The following is a 10,997-nucleotide window of genomic DNA, read 5'->3' as shown; positions in this document are numbered from 1 at the left end:
ATAACATCACTCTCTGTCTAGAAGTTCTGTTCTGTTCTGGATGTACATTATTGTTTGTAATAAACGTACTCTTATAGCTAAGTGTTATCTATCATGGAGGACGCTTCTGCTGGATTTGGATCTAAGTGTGACACTGTTTGGTAGGAACTCTGGGTACATCAAAATATCTTCATCACTGAGGCTCCAATTATGCTGTGTAAATGCTGTCGCCCACATGGACAAGAACTGTAATTGAAGAAGTACATCACAGGCTCTGCACTTTCAGGAAACCAATGGATTCCAAAACAGCAATAAGTCATTTGTAAAACAAGCTTCCATCAGTGATACCAGAGACGCTGGTTAAGACGTGACGGAATGGTTGAATGTATTTGATAGAGTCATCAAGTACAACTTGAGATATGATGTGATGTGTTTGGCAAATGTGTGGCTTTACTTAGCAGGCACAGCCCAGCAGTGGTTGGAGAACACCGAAAAAGAGCGCCGCGCGGGGTGGCCCTGCGCTCTGGGGCGTCTCGTCACGGTCCGGGCGGTTCACCCCCGGAGGTTCGAATCCTCCCTCGGGCATGGGTGTGTGTGTGTTGTCCTTAGAGTAAGTTAGATTAAGTAGTGCGTAAGCTTACAGACCGATGACCTTAGTAGTTTCGTCCATAAGACCTTGCCACAAATTTCCAAATTTTTCTGAAGAAGAGCCCTTTAGCTGAGACAAATTCCTAACAAAACTGAAGAAGATATTTGGTGATAATTAGCTGGAAGTCCGCTTAGCTAGAGAATAGGACCCAACATCATGCGGAAACAACATTGTTTGACATATAACCCTAAGATTGTTTTGACCCTAAGCCACATTCTGAACAAAAAAATCCGAGAAGCTGAAAAATCTCACACTTGATGAAAGAAGTCGCTGAAGACATGTAACAAGTTTTTCAGATAATGAATCACAGAACAAGAACCGAGGACGTCAGCAAACCGAGGAAAAGCGACAGAAAAGAGCTGAACGACTGAAGTACAATCAACCCCAAAAAGTGGTCCCTTGGCAGCTGTGGAAGGCCAACATGACATCGCCACACTCATAATCCAGGTAGTGAGAGAACAAATTCAGCCTTTTACGGCAACCAGAATTTTGCGGCCGAGTGCTCTAGAGACAATGGCCACGAATGTCAACTATAAAGGTCAGGGGGTAATACAGAATTTCGAAGACGACATGCCTATTAGGTCTTCGGCATCACTCACTATCATCAGTCGATAGTGCCAGGAGGAATGGACTCCGCAACATGGATTTCGTCGATTTTTGCTGCAGCAGTCAAACCACAACACAGCAGAACGCCTAAGCAGGTACGACCACTACTACTTCAATTACGAGGCCCATTAGGAAGATTCACATTTGGAGAGTAGAGGACAAAACACCGGAGTATTTTTTCCACTGTGGTCCGCCTGGACAGATTTTACGCTAATTCAAAGGAAAAAGATGCCTCTAGACGTCAAACGTCAGACCAATAAGCTGCAGATCTGCTACACGAAGCCCACTGTCGTGCCGCGGACGACCTCGCTACCCAGCACCCACTTTTCCGGTTGCCGTACGTAGTTCACATCCGATTACTTCTTTTCTTTCCTTTTTTTTTTTTTTTTTTTTTTTTTTTGAGACATCAGACTCCTTACTTGATTGGTACGCCACCTCTCAGAATAGCACTTGCAACCTATGTCCTCAATTATTGGTTGGATGTATTCCGATCCCTGTCTTCCTCTACAGTTTTGCCCTCGGCATCTCCATCGAGTACCATGGGAGTCATTCCCTGATGTCTTAACAGATGTCATATCATCCTGACCATTCTCCTTGTCAATGTTTTCCACATATTCCTTTCCTCTGCAATTCTACGCTGAACTTCCTCATTTCTTCCCTTACCATCCACCTAATTTTCAACATTCGTCTCTAGCACCACATCTCAGATGCTACAATTCTCTTCTCTTCCGGTTTTCCCACAGTCCATATTTCACTACCATACAATGCTGTGCTCCAAACGTACATTCTCAGAAATGTCTTCCTCAAATTAAGACCTATGTTTGATACTACTACACTTCTCTTGACCAGGATCGCCCATTCTGCCAGTGTTAGTCTGCTTTTAATGTCGTCCTTGCTCTGTTCGTCATAGGCTGTTTTACTGCATAGGTAGCAGAATTCCTTAACTTCATGTTCTTCGTGACCATCAATCCTGCTGTTAAGTTTCTCGGTGTTCCGATTTCTGCTACTTCTCAATACTTTCGTCTTTCATCTATTTCCTCCCAGTCCATAATCTGTACACCTTAGACTATTCATTCCATTCAATAGGCCATGTAGCTCTTCTTCACTTACACGAAGCATAGCAATATTATCAGCGAATCGTAACATTGACATTCTTCCGGGCTTCCGATGACTCCATGTGAATGAATCGCGTATATGCTCGTCGTTTTCATTAGACGGGCTAGGCCGGCCACGGCTCTTAAAAAAAATTAGAATAAATTCGTTTTATTCACGACTGTGCTTACAAACTTGTATGCCTCACACTGCCGGTTTCGGTCAGCAATGACCGTCTTCATATCTGCCTCCAATGTATTAGGACATATTTTTATAGAACAGATCTGAAGATGGTTATTGCTATAAACGTAGGGTTCCGCGGCCTTTGTCACATACAACAAATTTTTTGTCGGATTGTGACCGCATTTTCAATAAATATAAAACTACCAATGTTTCGGGCCCTATTGCAAGCAACCTTCTTCAGGCTGTTTGTTTACTATAAAACACCCTGAAGAAGGTCGCTTGCAATGGGGACCGAAACGTCGGTAGTTTTATATGTATTGACAGTGCGGTCACAAACCTAGAAACATTTTATGGAATGTAGCTATTGCTGATCGAAACCGGTAGTCTGGGAACATGCAAGTTTGTGACCATAGAGTGAATAAAAGAAATTTCTTCTAGGACAGCTTCCACTCTCGCTGGCATACGTTGAATCACGTGATGCAAACTTTCTTGGAGAATGGCAACCCATTCTTTATGGAATGCTGCACTAAGGAGGGTTTCAATGTCGACCTGTGAGGCCTCGCACGAAGTCGGCGTTCCAAAACATCCCAAAGGTGTTCTATAGGAATCAGGTCAGGACTCTGTGCAGGCCCGTCCATTACATGGATGTTATTGTCGTGTAACCACTCGGCCATAGGGCGTACATTATGAACAGGTGCTCCGCCGTGTTGAAAGATGCAATCGCCATCCCCGAATTGCTCTTCAACAGTGGGAAGCAAGTAGGTGCTTAAAACATCATTGTAGGCCTGTGCTGTAATAGTGCCACGCGAAACAACAAGAGGTGCAAGCCCTCTCCATGAAAAAAAGGACCTCACCGGAACACCACCGCCTCAGAATTTTAGTGTTGGCACTACACGCGCTGGCAGATGCCGGTCACCGGGCATTCGCCATACTCACACCCGCTATCGGATCGCCACATTGTGTACCGTGATTCGTCACACCACACAACGTTTTCCACTGTTCAATCGTCCAAAGTTTACGCTCCTAACACCATTGGGGTAATTGCACCATGAATCAGGTCCAGGAGGGCAAAGGTGGTGTACTTGTTTTTCATCAGTTAACAGTCTGTGGAAGAAGGTAGCCCATACTGCCTGCTTTATTTTCAACAAATTCTCAGTATTATTTCTAATGGTCATCCCATAATACTGCTGTAGTTCATCAATCATTTTGTCTGTCAGCCGGCCTCTTATGGTTTTACGGTCAGAAAGTTTCTTGTCTCTCAGACTTTGTTTCAACTGCCCCAAACTTGTGCCCATCCTCTTCTGGACATGACGAACACATTCCAGTCTTGTGACAATCTCATCATGAGGCTGAGCGGCTATTACGCTGTTACACTCGATCACTTTTGAGTATCCATTACCTAATAACTTAGCGTAGCACACTTCCCTTTCGTTCACAGATCGACTTAAAATTTCAGTAGCTGCAGAGGCCTCCATACAACCACTTGTTCCTTCATAATTTCTATCACAGATATGCCCTTCCTCGTTCCCTGATTTACACTCATAACAATGTTTGGTTAAAATCTGTTACCTTTTCCGTATCCACACTGTTCACCATAGCAACAGAATTCTGAGAACAGTAGCCGTGCTTCTGCCAAGTGCCATCGAAAGCTACTGGTATGTCAGTCATACCACTATTTATTTCAACAGCTTTGTTTGCAGCACCCTTCATTGACTGACATGCAACAGCTTCCACAGCAGCTAAAATAAATCCTCCATACTTGTCGATCTTATAATATATATATATATATATATATATATATATATATATATATATATATATATATATATATATATATATATATATACTCCTGGAAATGGAAAAAAGAACACATTGACACCGGTGTGTCAGACCCACCATACTTGCTCCGGACACTGCGAGAGGGCTGTACAAGCAATGATCACACGCACAGCACAGCGGACACACCAGGAACCGCGGTGTTGGCCGTCGAATGGCGCTAGCTGCGCAGCATTTGTGCACCGCCGCCGTCAGTGTCAGCCAGTTTGCCGTGGCATACGGAGCTCCATCGCAGTCTTTAACACTGGTAGCATGCCGCGACAGCGTGGACGTGAACCGTATGTGCAGTTGACGGACTTTGAGCGAGGGCGTATAGTGGGCATGCGGGAGGCCGGGTGGACGTACCGCCGAATTGCTCAACACGTGGGGCGTGAGGTCTCCACAGTACATCGATGTTGTCGCCAGTGGTCGGCGGAAGGTGCACGTGCCCGTCGACCTGGGACCGGACCGCAGCGACCCACGGATGCACGCCAAGACCGTAGGATCCTACGCAGTGCCGTAGGGGACCGCACCGCCACTTCCCAGCAAATTAGGGACACTGTTGCTCCTGGGGTATCGGCGAGGACCATTCGCAACCGTCTCCATGAAGCTGGGCTACGGTCCCGCACACCGTTAGGCCGTCTTCCGCTCACGCCCCAACATCGTGCAGCCCGCCTCCAGTGGTGTCGCGACAGGCGTGAATGGAGGGACGAATGGAGACGTGTCGTCTTCAGCGATGAGAGTCGCTTCTGCCTTGGTGCCAATGATGGTCGTATGCGTGTTTGGCGCCGTGCAGGTGAGCGCCACAATCAGGACTGCATACGACCGTGGCACACAGGGCCAACACCCGGCATCATGGTGTGGGGAGCGATCTCCTACACTGGCCGTACACCACTGGTGATCGTCGAGGGGACACTGAATAGTGCACGGTACATCCAAACCGTCATCGAACCCATCGTTCTACCATTCCTAGACCGGCAAGGGAACTTGCTGTTCCAACAGGACAATGCACGTCCGCATGTATCCCGTGCCACCCAACGTGGTCTAGAAGGTGTAAGTCAACTACCCTGGCCAGCAAGATCTCCGGATCTGTCCCCCATTGAGCATGTTTGGGACTGGATGAAGCGTCGTCTCACGCGGTCTGCACGTCCAGCACAAACGCTGGTCCAACTGAGGCGCCAGGTGGAAATGGCATGGCAAGCCGTTCCACAGGACTACATCCAGCATCTCTACGATCGTCTCCATGGGAGAATAGCAGCCTGCATTGCTGCGAAAGGTGGATATACACTGTACTAGTGCCGACATTGTGCATGCTCTGTTGCCTGTGTCTATGTGCCTGTGGTTGTGTCAGTGTGATCTTGTGATGTATCTGACCCCAGGAATGTGTCAATAAAGTTTCCCCTTCCTTGGACAATGAATTCACGGTGTTCTTATTTCAATTTCCAGGAGTGTATATATATATATATATATCATTTTATTCGGAAATTCGCAAATTTTATAATGAGTTACAAATCTGAAAAGTTGACTTCGTAGCAGCTGAGGAGAGCTCCGCCTACCATCCTAAGTGAGCCATGGGTCTGATGATGGTTATGTAAAAATAACCGAAACCGGTTACCTATATCATTGAAACATAAATGGTGTGATCAAGACTGAACTTTAGTCAAAATATAACTGTGCATAATGACCTTCTGCTGCCTGTCGTTAAAGTAAGAGGTGAACCAATTGTGAGCTATTATGTCCAAAATCCGCTTCAGTTGCGAAATGTTACTGGTCTTTACCCAGGTTTCAGCTAGAGTAATTTAGCTAGAAGAAGACTAGATTAATCTAGCCGAAACCTGCGTAGTGACCAGTAACATTTCGGAACTGAGGCGCATTTTTGACATAATAATTTATCACAGTCGCTGACCGGGCTGCAACATATTAAAAATTTTTAATTGTGAGCTACCGCCCGTATTCCTTAATGGTCCAACTTCTGGAGCAATATTTTGTGACTGACGTAATCAAACACCTTAGCCAAATCAAAAAGTATGCCTAACGTTCGAAACATTTTGTTCAATCCATCCAGTACCCCACAGAGAAAATAGTATATTGCATTTTCAGTTGTTAAACCACTTCTAAAGCCGAACTGTACTTCTGATAGCAAATTATGTGATGTAAAATGATCAATTATCCTTACAGACACAGCATTTTTAATAACTTTAGTAAATACTGATGAGATATAAATAGGTGTAAAATTGCCTACATTAAAGCGACTTTACTACTGATTACCTTAATCGTTCAGGAAGCTGACCATTCTTGAAGGCAACATTACAAATATGGCTAAGTACAGGGATAACATGTGCAGCCCACTGCTTTAATATTCTGCTAGGCACTCCACCATGTCCATGAGAGTCCACAGTCTTCAGTGATTTAATTATTGATCCAGTCTCCCCATCGTCGGTATTACAGAGGAGTCTTTGAGACATCAGTCTCGGAAAGGCATCTTCCTGGAGAATTATACGATTCCCTGTAGAAACTAAGTTTTTATTTAATTCACTAGCAATGCTCAGAAAATGATTGTTAATTACTGCACATGTATCTGGCTTATCAGTAATAGAAATATTTCTACTACTAACTGACATTATGCAGTCGACTTCGTGCTGCTGACCATTTAGTTTTAATTTTATCCTTTAAATTATTTGCGTAGCACATGCTCTTTGCCTTCCTAATAACATTTTTAAGAACCTTACAATACTGTTTGTTATGGGCTACTGTAGCTTGATTGTGACTACTTCTAACATTTTGATATAATTCCCACTTTTTTCTACATGATATCCCTATCCCAGTAGTCAGCCACCCAGTCTGCCTTTTGCAAGTACTACTCCGTTTAGAACGGTCTAATGGAAAGCACCTCTCAAAGAACATGAAAAATGTGTTAGGGAAAGGATTACATTTGTCATCTGTGTTATTGGCACTATAAGCGTTTTGCTACTATTGTTCCTTAACGAGGTTTAAAAAACTCTCTATTGCCGTTGGATTAGATTTCCTACGTTGTTTGTAACTTTATGTGACATTTGTTTGCCTACAAACGCCTTTTAGTGTTAAAATTTGTGCATCATGGTCTGAAAGGCCACTCACCCCTTTTTACTAACAAAATGCATATCTAGGATGAAGAATGAATAAAAATATAGTCTACAGCTGTGATACTGTTCCCCCACACCCTGGTTAGGAAAAACACAGTCTGCATCAGATCACATGAATTTAGGAGATACACCGACGTTCTTTTTCTTGGACAGTCATATACAAAATTAATATTGAAGTATCACACACAACTAATTTTTGATACTTCCTATAAAGTGATCCATAATTCTCGCTAGCTTGAGTAGAAATACTCTGAAGTTAGAGTTAGGAGACCTATAAACAACATTAATTATTAGTTTAATTTCACTAAACTCAACTGCCCACACACAATATTCAAATATCTTTTAGTGCAGTGCCATGATACGACTACAGACATAAATGGCCCTCCCCCACTCTGAAGGAACTCCTTGAAAAACAGCAATCTGTATCCTGGCAAAGAAAGCCTCTGAAATGTCAAGTTATTTAAGTGGAGATCTGATGTACCAATAATGTCAGAGCCAACGTCTATAAGCATTTCACTAACTTTAACTCCAATACGTCTAATTTTTCGATGGAATATTCCCATTCCTTCTCTACTTAGATCCCTGAACTCCTCTGAAGGTGATTCCTTTGTCAGAGGGACTTCCTTTAAGCAGGTATGTCTATCAGCTGACTTCAATCTAAAAAAGTTGCAGCTCTAACGCCAACTACAACAGCAATTTTTCCATGAGTGATCCCACCACCGCCCACTACACTGTAACATATAAGCTTTGCCAGCCTCCCCTTCCCATACCTACTGAGGTACAGGCCATGTGTAGTGAAACCAGATCTACTGATAGACTCAACTGCCACCAATGTGAGCCATGCCACCTGCCATCAGTGGTTTCTCCTGCCCCAAATTAACACGCCTAACAGCAGCATTAAGATGAGGCCACTCATTACGTTGAAATAGTTACACGAAGTGCACATTAATGCCATCAGTTTCAGAAGCTACCTTTACCATGTCACCTCCTACATTATATTCCCCGTTCCTGTCAAGACTACTCCCTGTTCTACCCACAATCACTACCCGAGCTTCTTTAGTGAAATTCCCCTGTGCTGTCAGTCACCTGAACCAACCCTGCACTACGATTCACAATACTGGTGACCTGGTACTCACTCCTCAACACTTTCTGCAACTGCTGGCCCACGCCTCTACCGTCGAACTTCCTAGCAGCAGAACCTCCTTCTTTCTGTTATACTTTGCAACTCCTGACAACTGCTGGATGTTTCCTACATCTACAGCTACAAGAGGCTCCTCTCAGCTCTGACAGTTGATCAAATCCTTTGCATATATTCAGAGTACAACTGTCTAGCTCCCTTCTTGCCAACTGACAGTTCACATTCCCCCAACTCCCTAACAACTCACCAACCTATCTAATTCCTCCTTTGAATGTTTTAACTGCACCTGAAGGGCACAGATGTCACACTCCTGCTCCTCTATCAACTTTTTTCTGCTACAGATTCTATATTCCCAGGAGAGTATCTCTTTAGAGTGCCCACTAGCTTCCCCACTGCATTCCCCCCAATGAAAATACTTTGAACAAATCCCACACCATAATCTGCTACTCAAAATCCTACAACAGAGCCCACACTTCTCACTCATGGTAACATTTTACAGTTACGGACAAAACTACACGACTATATTACGTAAGTTCAATTACACCAGTAGAACTACTTATAGAACTAACAACAGTCGCATCTAAATTCTCTGTCTACTAAGAAAGCAACAACTTTCATTAATACTACTAAGCGACAACTAATACCAGTACCACCAAAACTTCACAGAATTTCTTAGCTAAAACCAAAAGTTCAAGCGGCCGTTGAAACACAACGAAGTTAAAACAGTGAATGCAAATATTTCTGAAATGTTTCACTAGAAACAATAACAAACGTCAGCTGAAACTACCGCATGAAATTTACCAAACGACTTCAACACACAGACAACTCTAAAAAACACAGTGAGCGAACGTTTCCAAAAGTTTATTAAACCGTTATTTCACCACAAACAGCACGACACACCGTTGAAACCTGCTAAACTTAAAAACTTTATAACAGTACATAAACAGCTTTGGCAGAGTTTAAGAACCGCTACAGCTGCAACTGCTCGCCACGAAATGTAAATATACTGCTAATATTCGGATGAACGATTGAAAACTACTAAATTTAATATTCGAACACTGTACAAACAACTTTGACAGTACTTAGCTTTATAAGCAACACAGCTTCAACCGCAAGCCGCGACATGTAAACACACTGCTGAGAGGTGAAACTTCGACGAACGGCGTAAGAACACTCACGAATAACAGACCACTCGAGTCAATAACACAGAAAGAAAGGCTGAGATGAATGAAAACCCACTAATAAGTTCCCTTTACAGCAAATATAAACACAAATAAACTTTAAAATAAACTACTGAAGACTAAAACTTTATCAAATATTCACGAGCAATTACAACAGCAACCCAGCACACGCGATGTCACGCCAAAGATACATGAAACTAATCAGCCAAAAATCACAGTTACATCATTCAGTAGCAGACGAATAGCTACCAGTTTACAATAAACGAAAGAGGAACGTAGAAAATACGGAAGTAATTACTACAGGTTAAAATGATTATGAATAAATTTCGTTAGGATAATTGATACATAAAATTTGTTTGCGATTTAATAGAAGTATTCCCTGCTGATGACTCAAAAGTGCTGAAACCAGTCCGTAACTTACAGTAAACGGGTGCTCACGTAATAGGCAGACCTGAATTCACATATTGTAGTCTTAAAACAGGACTGAAGCTAAGTTTCAAAATTATGTTTGTTACTGGAGATCTTCTCCAAAGATGAGCAGGTGTGAATAATGGTAGAAAAGCTCAAGAAACTTTCCCAGAAATGCTGTAGGACGTACAGAAATTAGACTTGTAGTCATAAAGTACGAATCTGAATACGAGCTTGAAGTTTATAATACTTCGACACAAAATACTAGAAGACGAATTTCATTTATGAGCAACAGACTCAAAAACTTGCTGGGTTAAGTGGTACGAAAATTTTCAAATTAGATATCACAAATTATTATAATTCAGTTGAATTTGTTATGCCTTACTTGATATGTGTAGTATTTCAGATAGATAGAAATATTCTTCCCTTTTTGATCGTGCGAAACTGAAGAATATTTATTCGAGGAATAGGTGTTAGCTCAAGAAGTGTGGTATTTGAATCCACAACATAACTTTAAAAAAGCGTAGGACTTATTCGGAGATCTGAGGAGAATTAATCAGTTAATACGAGATATTTATGTGCCCCATATATTTCTTCTAGGAAGAATGTTTCAGGAACTAAGAATTCAACCAATAAATCGTATAACATTTTTAATACTGAGATACCTGAAAATTCAATGCATTATGTGGTACGTATGGGAAACGAAACTTCGTAAGCTGCATCGCTGAATTCTTACCAAAAACAATGAGGTATATGGTGGGAGATAAGAAATTATCTTATCTGATAGGTATATTACAAAAATTGATAAAAATTATAGGGGAGAC

This window comes from Schistocerca nitens, chromosome 9 (assembly GCF_023898315.1).
Source record: "Schistocerca nitens isolate TAMUIC-IGC-003100 chromosome 9, iqSchNite1.1, whole genome shotgun sequence".
Lineage (NCBI taxonomy): Eukaryota > Metazoa > Arthropoda > Insecta > Orthoptera > Acrididae > Schistocerca > Schistocerca nitens.
Note: the sequence above shows the minus strand (reverse complement) of the source record.